General features: G+C 37.7%; 1 protein-coding gene and 1 long non-coding RNA gene across 10 annotated transcripts in view; one reads left to right on the top strand and one right to left on the bottom strand.

Moving 5' to 3' along the window:
- Positions 1 to 9,858, bottom strand: part of LOC140625492 (uncharacterized) — a 32,653-nt gene extending 22,795 nt beyond the window's left edge. The window contains exons 1-2 of the long non-coding RNA XR_012024824.1: positions 9,681 to 9,858; positions 9,288 to 9,464 (exon numbers count right to left, since the gene is read on the bottom strand). This is a non-coding gene — a long non-coding RNA (uncharacterized lncRNA). The remainder of the gene's footprint in view (positions 1 to 9,287; positions 9,465 to 9,680) is intronic.
- Positions 1 to 12,138, top strand: part of SPAG16 (sperm associated antigen 16) — a 908,675-nt gene that overhangs the window by 249,466 nt on the left and 647,071 nt on the right. The gene's annotated exons all lie outside the window — the stretch shown is intronic.

Genomic DNA, 12,138 nt, shown 5'->3' with positions numbered 1-12,138 from the left:
TTCTTTTTTAAACATTTGATAGAATTCCCCTGGGAAGCCATCTGGCCCTGGACTTTTGTGTCTTGGGAGGTTTTCGATGACTGCTTCAGTTTCTTCCCTGGTTATTGGCCTGTTCAGGTTTTCTATTTCTTCCTGTTCCAGTTTTGGTAGTTTGTGGTTTTCCAGAAATGCATCCATTTTTTCTAGATTGCCTAATTTATTGGCGTATAGCTGTTCATAATATGTTTTTAAAATCATTTGTTTTTCCTTGGTATTGGTGGTGATCTCTCCTTTTTTATTCACGATTTTATTAATTTGAGTCTTTTCTCTTTTGTTTTTAATAAAGCTGGCTAATGGTTTATCAATCTTATTAATTCTTTCAAAAAACCAATTCCTGGTTTTGCTTATCTGTTCCACAGTTCTTCTGGTCTCTATTTCATTTAGTTCTGCTTGAATCTTTATTACCTCTCTTCTTCTGCTAGGTGTAGGTTTTATTTGCTGTTCTTTCTCCAGTTCCTTTAGGTGCATGGTTAGCTTTTGTATTTGAGTTTTTTCAAGTTTTTTGAGGGATGCTTGTATTGCGATGTATTTCCCTCTCAGGACTGCTTTTGCTGTATCCCAAAGATTTTGAATGTTGTATCTTCATTCTCATTAGTTTCCATGAATCTTTTTAATTCTTCTCTAATTTCTTGTTGACCCTTTCATCTTTTAGCAGGATGGTCTTTAATCTCCACGTGTTTGAGTTTCTTCCAAATTTCTTCTTGTGATTGAGTTCTAGTTTCAATGCATTATGGTCTGAAAATAAGCAGGAGATAATCCCAATCTTTTGGTATTGGTTGAGACCTGATTTGTAACCCAGTATGTGGTCTATTCTGGAGGAGGTTCTGTGTGCACTTGAGAAGAATGTGTATTCAGTTGCATTTGGATGTAAAGTTCTGTAAATATCTGTGAAATCCATCTGGTCCAGTGTATCATTTAATGCTCTTGTTTCTTTGGAGATGATGTGCTTAGAAAATCTGTCATTTGCAGAAAGTGCCATATTGAAGTATCCCAGTATAAGTGTATTATTATCTAAGTATGTCTTTACTTTGGTTATTAATTGATTGATATACTTGGCAGCTCCCACATTAGGGGCATAAATATTAATTATTGTTAGGTCCTCTTGTTGGATAAATCCTTTAACTATGATATAGTGTCCCTCTTCATCTCTTACTACAGTCTTTGAGATAGACTTTATCTGATATGATGATTCCTACCCCTGCTTTCTTTTGAGGACAATTTGAATGGTTATTGGTTCTCCAACCTTTTATTTTCAGGCTGTAGGTATCCTTCTGTCTAAAATGAGTCTCTTGTAGACAGCAAATAGATGGGTCCTCCTTTTTTATCCAGCCTGAAACCCTGCGCCTTTTGATGGGGTCATTAAGCCCATTCATGTTCAGAGTTACTATTGAAAGATATGAATTTAGTGTCATCATAATACCTATTCAGTCCCTGTTTTTGTGGATTGTTTCTTTGGAGTTCATCTTTCTTTTACAGAGTCCCCCTTATATTTCTTGCAGAGCTAGTTTGGTGGTCACATATTCTTTCAGTTTCTGCCTATCTTGGAAGCTCTTTATCTCTCCTTCTATTCTGAATGAGAGCCTTTCTGGATAGAGTATTCTTGGCTGCATGTTCTTCTCATTTAGGACCCTGAATATATCCTGCCAGCCCTTTCTGGCCTGCCAGGTCTCTGTGGAGAGGTCTGCTGTTAATCTAATACTTCTCCCCATATAAGTTAGGAATCTCTTGTCTCTTGCTGCTTTAAAGATCTTCTCTTTATCTTTGGAATTTGCAAGTTTCACTATTAAATGTCGGGGTGTTGAACGGTTTTTATTGATTTTTAGGGGGGAATATATCTCCTGGATATGAATGCCTGTTTCCCTCCCAAGTTAGGGAAGTTCTTAGCTATGGTTCAAATATGCTTTCTGGCCTTCTGGCCCTCTCAGCGCCCTCTGGAATCCCAATTAAATGTAGATTTTTCCTTCTGAGGCTGTCATTTATTTCTGTTAACTTTTCCTCATGATCTTTTAATTATTTTTCTCTTTTTTCCTCAGCTTTCTTCCTTGCCATCAACTTGTCTTCTATGTCACTCACATTTTCTTCTACCTCATTAACCCTCGGCGGTAGGATCTCCAATTTGGATTGCATCTCATTTAATTGATTTTTAATTTTGGCTTGATTAGATCTAAATTCTGCAGTCATGAAGTCTCTTGAATCCTTTATGCTTTTTTTCTAGAGCCACCAGGAGCTTTATAATTGTGTTTCTGAATTGGCTTTCTGACATTGAATTGTAATCCAAATTCTGTAACTCTGTGGCAGAGAGTACTGTTTCTGATTCTTTTGTGGTGAGTTCTTTCTAATTATTTTGCTCAGTGCAGAGTGGCTAAAAACAAGTTGTACTGGAAAAAGGAAGAAAACAAATAGAAAAAAAAAAAAAAAAACAGAAAAAAAGAAAAAACAAAAAGTAAACAAAAAACAAGGAGGAGTAACCTCTGGTTCTATATACTGTAAATCCCTAGACTTCCCCTGGAGCTTTCCAGTGCTGCTGGGTCCAGAACTTGCTCTTCCCCTGTTCTTCTAGCTGGTCTCTGGGGGTGGGGCTGCTGTGCTGATTCTCAAGTGTGTTCTCCTGGGGCGCTGCCCCACCCCCCACCAGGTACCCAGCTCAGTGGGAGCTGTTTATCCTGTGAGGACCCTGTTACCTGGTGGCCGCTCAGTCCCAGGCACAGGGTAACACCAGGAGGAACAACCCCAGGCGGCGGCCAGCCCTCCAGCCCTGGAGTCAGCCCCGCCCGCAGTAACCACGCAGCTCCCAGTCCGCAGGGGCCTGGATGCTCGGGGGGCAGGGGGCGCTGACCTGCACAGCTGGGGGGCGCCCAGAGGCAGGAGCGTCCTCGCTGTCCTGTGCCCTCCCGGCCTCTGCCAGCCCCGGGGGAGAGCAGGATCCTGGGCTCCAGGGCCACGCAGCCCCTCCGGGAGCCGCCGCCCAGCTGCTCCCGCCCACCAGGTGCGCTGCAGCCCTGCCGGGAGCTGGGCCCGCGGAGTGTGGCGCGCTCTCCCCCCCGGGCACCTCCTCTGTCCATGACCCCGGGAGCCTGGGGCTCCACCGCCCCTCCTGGGATCCTGCCCGAGTTCCCTGCAGCTCCTTTCTGTCCGGGACGATTGTTAAAGTTCCCGCTCCCCCAGCCCGGGCTCTCCTGTCCTGGGGCCTCAGCCCAGCTCCCCACGGCCCCTCCCCCACTGGATTATTTATTTATTTATTTATTTATTATTTTTCCATCCTCCCACCTTGTTAGAAGCACGAGCTCTTCTCTCCGTAGAGTTCCAGCTGTTCTCTCTTTAAATCTCAGGCCGAATTTGTAGGTTTTCAGGATGATTTGAAAGTTATCTGGGTAAGTTGGTGGGGACAGGTGACTTGGGGACCCTACTCCTCCGCCACCTTGCCCCGCCCCCCCCAAAGTTGCAATTTTGATAGTAAAAAGATTTTAGATTTCATTAGTTATTCTAAAAAAATGAATTAATGATCAATATTAAATTGATCTTCGTTTGTGAATCAGTGAGTTCTGACCATGAATGATCATAGATTTCCAGTGGAAATATTATAATAATAGTGTTATTTTTAAAAATTTTACTATAAATATTTTATGATCCTATGCATTTATAAAGTTTGGGAGAGAGATCAATGAATATAGTTGAAGTGGGCTTAATTATCCTTAGATTTCTAGTTGCTGACATAACCAATATTTAAAATTTAATTATCAATTTGGAATGATTATATCATCTAATTTTAATTATTACATTTTTAGCATAAATTCTAATTTTCTCAGTACTATAAAATATATTATCATTTGTAGCATAAATTCTCATTTTCTCAGTACTATAAAATATATTATCATTTATCTTCTACATGTATTAATGTTCTTGGGAGTGAAAATATTCATATACAAAATACTTCCGTTTATGGGATTAGAACCCGTAGAGAAAATAGAATACTATGACATTTTCTATCATAAAGAAACACACATATTAAAATGAAAGTAATTATAATCAGGAGAAATAAGACTGAGGACATTTGGGGATAATTATGAGTTAACTTTAATAATAATAAAATGAGTTAACTTGATCCATTTAAAATATAAATGTTCATGTGTCATATATGTGTGTATTGGTGTATTTGATTCATAAGGTATATTTTTACTAACTAGCAATATTCTAATATTTCAAGAAGAGCTTTATTTGTATATTTAAGTCATTGAAGTTACAGAAAGACCCTATAGGATCATATACCCTTAGAGTTTACTATCTATTTTGGCAACTACATCACCCTATGTAAAGATAAAAAATGAGGCAAATAATATTCTTCATAAATAAAGCAAAATATTATATATAATGTCAATCTATTTTTAGAAAGAATGTGTTTTGTTATTAGAAAAGGCTACTCTTTGACTAGTTTGAAAAACTTTATGATAGGGATCCCTGGGTGGCGCAGCGGTTTGGCGCCTGCCTTTGGCCCAGGGCGCGATCCTGGAGACCCGGGATCGAATCCCACATCAGGCTCCCGGTGCATGGAGCCTGCTTCTCCCTCTGCCTATGTCTCTGCCTCTCTCTCTCTCTGTGTGACTATCATAAATAAATAAAAATTAAAAAAAAAAAAACTTTATGATAGATGGATGATTTTTAATGGGCATAGAAAATCATTCAGTATCAGCAGGCATGGAAACATATTGATGGATGTGACTTTCAAGAAAGTTGATAGAGATAATAAAGTAAATAAAAATGATCCAGGAGACTGAGGGACTATGAATATGACCAGAGAGGATTCATTGTGTACAGAACAGTGAGGTCTATTTGAAAAGATAATTTAGGATAGATTGTAGGGGATTCTGAAGAGTTAAAGTACTAGAATTGTATATCAATGGTGGGTCTTTTTTCAGTCTTTGAGAGACTGCTTGGAGAGAAAAATTGGATATATTTGTTTTCAACGTATGTCTACAGATCGACCTCCTGATAAAATTATCTGGGGAGTTGCTAAAAATGCATATTCGAAGTCCTAAACCCCAGGCTTCCTATTCATTAAGACTCAGAGAGATCCAGGTCTCTGCATTTTTAGTTAGATCTCCTATATCTTATTTCATGATGAAGTCCCAGAACCACTGGAAGAGCAATCATAGCCAGTGGAGTTCTACTTTGGGGTTACTAGAGACTCACTATCTCATGCCCCTTTCCAGGGCTTGTCTTCAAATGCAAAATGTCTCAAACATCCTAACTCAACGATATACTTGAACAATAGAAGATTTTTCTATACTAAATCTGAAATAATCAGAAATTGTGATTCTCTTCCAACCTGTGTTCAGCGCCAAGGCCCCCAGAGAACATCACCTTTATTAAATTGTCACCATATTAGTCAGGACTTTCTTGATCACATTAAATAGAATCCACGGAATATGCCAACTCAGCAATTCCATTTCTGTTACTATAGTAGAAGAAAAGTTACTTTTTATGAACAAGTTAGTATTTTCACTGGGGATTTTGTTTTTAGGGGTTTTTTAATTTGCATTTTTAAAGAAGTATAAGTTTAAAGCAACATTTAAGAAAAGAAATGCAGTTCCATACCTTTAACTGTTGATAATTCCATTGGAATTATTTGTTTAATGCCATGTGTTAGTCAGGCATGTGTGGAGTGAATGTGAAGGAAAATGAAGCCTTCAATTTTTTGATCAAGAATCTGTAAATCTTTCTCTTTTTTACCCCTTTGAAAATTCAAATCAGTGCCTCTTGGTATTTACCAAAAGGAATTGAAAACATATGTCCACATAAAAACCTACACTACACATGGATGTTTATAGCAGCTTTATTCATAACTACCAAAACTTGGAAGCAACTCAGATATCCTTCAGTAGGGTGAATAGATTAGCAGATTAATTATTAATGGATTAATAAAAGTACTATCAAGCCATGAAAAGACCCGGAGGAACCTTAAATGTGTATTGTTAAGTGAAAGAAGCCAATCTGAAAAGGCTATGTACGATATGATTCCAACTATGAAGACATTATAGACCATGCAGAACTATGGGAAGAGTAAAAAAAATCAGTGGTTGCCTGAGTTTGGGAAGCAGGATTGGGAAAGAGATGAATACATGGAGCACATAGGATTTTTAGGGCAGTATCTAAAGGTGTATACATATATTTGTCCAAAGGCATAGAATGTACAACACCAAGAGTGAACTGTAATGTAAACTATAGACTTAGTTGATGATTGACCATTGATTATGATGTCTCAATGTAGGTTTATCAATTGCAACAAATGTGGCACTCTGGTGGGAGATTGGAGAAGGCTATGTACATTAGGGGACAGGGCGTATAGGAAAATCTCTGCACCTCCTCTTAATTTTGAGTTTAAATTGCTCAAAAAAAATCTTTAAAAAATTAAACCATTTTCATGAAAATACAAGATTTTCATATCTTGTATTTGCTAGATGTTAATATTTTGTATTCAGAGTTTCTGTACCCTGTGACTGATGAATCTAAGTGTGTGGAAGTTGTCATGGAAAGGTAAATGCTGAATTTGTTTCCTCTATGAATTGATTATTCATGTAAAATCAGTTTTATTGCTACTTTATTGATATTTAAGGCATAAACCCATCTAAGCTGTTCTTGCTTAGAACATTTCTGACACCAAACGTGGTTTTGTTTTGTTTTGTTTTGTTTTGTTTTGTTTTGTTTTTGTCGTTGTTTTTCATACCAGTAACCAGTTCTCCAACTCTGGACACTCTGGTTGTCCTAAATTCAACTCTGTTTTGACCCTAAGTACCCAGAGATAGCGCTGACCCCACAGGATAAGGTCTGAGTCTCACAAGACTGCCCCCACTCAGATGCCAGTCATAAGTCCCATATTGCCACTTGTAGTTCTGACCAATTGGATGTAAATTCAAGGGGTTCTTAGAATTTCCTCTTCAGATTTGATAATTTGTTAGAACAACTCTCAGAACTCAAGAAAGTGCTTTACTTACTATTGCTATTACTTACTATTATGATATATATTATAAAGGACACAATTCAAGAGCAGCTAAATGGAAGAGATGAATGGGGCACAGTATGTGGGGAAGACCCATGGAGCTTCCACATCCACTTCAGGTGTGCCTCCCTTCCACTGCCTTGATATGTTCATCCATCCAGAAGCTCTCTGAACCCAATCAGTTAGAGGTTTTTAAGGAGTTTTTATTATATAGGCACAATTCATTAATTCATTGGCCATTAGTAATTAACTCAGCCTCTAGCCCCTTTGCCTCTCCCAAGAGATCTAAGTAAGACTAAATGTTCTAATCCCCAATCATGCCTTGGTCTTTCTGGTAACCAGCATTCATCCTAAATCTATCTAGGGACCCCCAGACACCAGTCATCTCGTTAGCATACAAAAGACACACATTACTCTGGAGATTCCAAGAGTTTTAGGGACTGTGTAACAGGAAGCTAGGACAAAAACCAAATAGGTGTTTTTTATTGTGTTAAACCTGCCACTTACATTTTTTTTAGAGAAAAAAAGATGAAATGCCTCCTGGTTTCTCATGTATGTGAAATTTTTTCACTATACTGTCACTAAATTGAAAGTAAAATTTTATGGTTTTGCCTGAACTGTGAGTGTTTATACTTCCCTTGAAACAGATAAAATAAAAATAGACAAGTAACATATTAGATGACTCTGGAAAATATTCATGAAACATTTACCTTTAGGCTTATCTGGTGTAGTCAGGGTTTCTTATTAGTATTCTACTTTTATATGACATGCCCATTTTATATCAGGCTCTTTGTTCCACGGTCTAAATCTAAAGAAATGGTAGCTTTCTACCGAGCAATTAAACTAGTCTTTCTTCTATGGAAATGTGCATTTATTTGATCTACTTTGATAAATAATAATTTAAATGGATGAAGAGGCAGACTGTTCTAGTAATAAATATTAACTAGTAGTAGTTTAGACACTTTTCAAAGCTATACTAATGCACAACTTAATAATATTTAAAAGCAAAAGTCATAAAAAGATGTAGTCATAACAAGACATACTAGAATAAACATCAATAAATCTGCCCCTCTTCCAATCTTAACCTGTCTCTCAATAATCCAGATTCTGTAATAGTAAATATACTCTCAAAGGTGAAACTTAGGCATTTATCAGTCTTCCTACTAGAACATTATACAGTACTATTCCTTTATTGTACATATTTAACAATGTAATAAATTAATTAAATTGAAAGTTAAATTTATTAGATTAATCCTTTATTGTACATATTTAACAATGTAATAAATTAATAAAATTAAAAGGTAGTTTATTAGATTAATTACATGAGGCTGAATTAGTAATTATATAAAACATGGTATAATATTTACACCAATTTAAGAAAAATGATTTTTCTGTATCTTTAATTTTTTTAATATGTCTGAAAACCTTGTAGAATTTACAAGAGGAAATATATCTGCTTTCTGGGTTTTGATTATCAGTATTCTAAATTACAAATGTTTGTACTTGAACAAATTATATTATGGTAATTTTTTCCTTTAAAAGGAGAATATCAATAGTTGAAGAATAATTCAGGCTATTTATCATCATTAAAAAAAATAAAATAACAAGAAATCCCATTTAGGAGACACATTAATCTCCCGTGTAACTCTAGAAGCAAGCAGAATTTTTAAAAAGCATCTTCAAAAATTATATGGAATATACGTCTTCTGTTCTCTAAGAATATATCTCTAACATTCTTCTAAAAAGAAGAACTTAGGCTAAGGCAGTGCTAGATGCTGATGCTTCAGGAAGTGATAAAAAATAAAAATTTTGTTGAAGTTTCCTTTCTAGTGCCTTGAAAGACCAAAAAATATAGGTAGGGGTATAGTTAATTGCGATGATAAAAATTATGTCCTCCTTTGGCACTGTTATGTTAGAACACAAATTGCCAAGTGACAGAGCTGGGATTTGAATCCAGGTTTGTCTGAATCAAGTCCCTGACACATCTGACCACAATACCTTGATATAATAGCCCCCTCTTATCTGCAACAGATATGTGCCAAGACCCCCATTGGATGGCTGAAGCCACAGATGGTACTGAACCCTGTACATATAATGTATTTTTTCTTATAAAATACGTGCCTTTGATAAAGTTTAATTTATAAATTAGGGATAGTACAAGACTAACAACAGTAACTAATAAAATGGAACAACTGTTACAATATACTGTAATGAAAGTCATGTGAACGTGTCCTTCTCAAAATACTGTACTCACCTTCTTGTGATGATGTGAGATGCTCAAATGCCTACATGACAGGATGAAGTGAGGTAAAGGATGCAGGTATTGTGACATTGCATTAAGCTACTCCTGACCCGAGGATATGTCAGAAGGAGGATCATCTTCTTCTGGGCTTCAGCTGCCAGTGGATAACTGAAACCCTGGAAAGGCAACCTGTGGAGAAGAGGGAGCTACACTATATGGCTTAAGAAGGTATTTTGTTTGCCAGATGGGTCCAAAGCCCTATCCCATTCTTCCCAGCTGCATGATTATGGACAAGTTAATTAAACCCTGTCTTAGTTTTTTAGCTCTAAATGAAGATAATAATAATAATAATGCTTACAAGTTTGTTGTGACAATTAAATGAATTAGTACATTTGAAACACTCACAGTTGTCAATAAATCATAAAAAGTGCTCAAGTGGGATCCCTGGGTGGCGCAGCGGTTTGGCGCCTGCCTTTGGCCCAGGGCGCGATCCTGGAGATCCGGGATCAAATCCCACGTCGGGCTCCCGGTGCATGGAGCCTGCTTCTCCCTCTTCCTGTGTCTCTGCCTCTCTCTCTCTCTCTCTCTGTGACTATCATAAATAAATAAAAATTAAAAAAAAAAGTGCTCAAGTAATGTAGCAAGTCCTTGAATATAGTTAGCTAGGAGTATGTTTGCAATCAATCATAGAATGCTTTCTGGGAATTAATATTGTTCGTATTATATACTCCATTTTTTAAAAATGCATTTATTGCCACTTGAGTACAATTTCAAGAGGGTTCATTTTTGGTTTTGTTTTTTGCACTCGTTTCTGAACGTTTTGCCATTTGAGAAACTAGTGAGTACAAGTTTCTGGTTTATAAGTAAGTTTGGGGGATCCCTGGGTGGCTCAGTAGTTTAGCGCCTGCCTTCTGCCCAGGGTATGATTGGCGTCCCGGGATCGAGTTCTGCATCAGGCTCCTTACAGGGAGCCTACTTCTCCCTCTGCCTGTGTCTCTGCCTCTCTCTCTCTCTCTCTCTCTCTGTCTCTCATGAATAAATAAAATCTTAAAAAAAAAAATAAGTAAGTTTGGCTCTTTTGTTCCCAGAACAGTGCAGATTGTTCCAATTTGAACCTTGGCACTTGTTGTTGCTTTGCTGGTAGTATTCACTCCGGATTTTCATAAAGTCATCTCTCTCTCTCATCGTTCAGTTCTCTGCTTCATGTCCCCTCTTTAGCATCCAATCTGACATTCTACTATCACTATAGCAACCTCTCTTGTCATCACTCTATTCCATTGCTGTGTTTTAGTTTCCTCTATTGTTTACTCTAAATACCATTCTTATTTATTTGTTTCTTTATTACCTCTTTATCACCTCATTTCCCTGCTTGAATGTAGGCTCCTTGAGGGCAGGGATCATGTCCTAGGTAGTCCATTCATTTACCTACGTTACCTCCAGGTCAGCTGGCTCTTGAGGAGTAAGGCAGTGCCGGGGAAAACATACTCTGCTCTTTAGTGCTCGTTTAAAACTTTATTGTATAGGAAAACATATTTTGGAGGTTTCTGAATAGTTTGTAGTTTTATCCATTTTTCTAGATATTCTTTATTTTATTGTCACTTTTTAACAAGTGTTAAAGCTAGGTGTCTGAGATCATTTTGCTTCTGGTAAAACTATAGAATTACTTTTATTGAATGGTGTTTTCATATTATGTCCTAGCCCACATGGAGGCATGCTATAAGAAACAGACTCATAAAATTTACCATTACTACTTCAGAAATGGTGTAATTGAGGATTTGACTTTGTTCTCAATATCAGTTAGTCCTTGAAAACAGAAACAAAGTACTTAAAACATAGAGGAGAGAATTTCATGTAAGGCAGTGATTTTATGAGTGATGGAAACACTGAGAAAGTAAATGAGACAATGAGGCAAATGAAAAAGCAGTGACAGACTAGCTGCCAGGCTGGACGAACAAAGTGAGTGAGTGACATTCCTGAGTCCAGAAGGTCCTACACACCTGAAAGAAGGAAGCTGTACCTGAGGTTTGGCACTAAAGCCATGCCAGAGACACAACACCTGCTAGAGACTTAATGGTAGAGTAGTTGGGAAAGAAATATCCTGGTCATTCCCTGTCACCCTCCCATTTCCAATTAGCAAGGACTTTCCCTTGACTGAAGCCAGGCAAGAGTCAGCGGATAGGGGACCCTGGGAAGAGTAGCTTTCATATCAGGCCCCTGAAACCTTGTGCAAAATAGAGGGGTAAGGAATGAGTCTGAAAGCAGACTGTCACCAGACTGGCCTACTGCTCTATGACGAGGCGTAGTAAGTGCAAATCATACTCAGTCCACAATTGACTACAGGCACTAAATTGTGCCACCAATCATCATTGTCTCCTTGTGTTGGTTTCCAAAGAACATGGTCAATTGTTATACCTCTTTTTTTTTGGCATCCTGCATAGGAATCTTCTGGAATGTATTTTGAGTTCCCCAGGTTTATTCCCTAAATATTGTTAGTTACTTGGCTAGATACTGTAGCACAACTGTGAGTTAGTAACATTGATAATCCTTGGTAGCAGTGGCTCTGAGAAAGTGACTCCTGTGATTTGTGGTGCTGCCATCTGACCAGTCATTCCATTGCCCTTGTAGATAAGGCTATTGAAAGGACAAGGTCTGCAGTTGTGACTTACTGAGTTTGTCTTAAAAGTTTTTGACACCAAAACCTATGCTCTTTCAACTGTGCTAACATTTAATACTCCTTTCTAATTCCCTCAAATCCTTTAGCTTGTGTGTTACTTCCTCTGATAAAGTTATTGCCTTACGTCTGTCATAGCACTTAGAACACTATAATATAGGTACATTTGCCTCACCCTTTCTCTTTCTCTTA

The sequence above is a fragment of the Canis lupus genome, chromosome 36, assembly GCF_048164855.1.
Source record: "Canis lupus baileyi chromosome 36, mCanLup2.hap1, whole genome shotgun sequence".
Lineage (NCBI taxonomy): Eukaryota > Metazoa > Chordata > Mammalia > Carnivora > Canidae > Canis > Canis lupus.
Note: the sequence above shows the minus strand (reverse complement) of the source record. Positions and strands in the feature narration are given on the sequence as shown.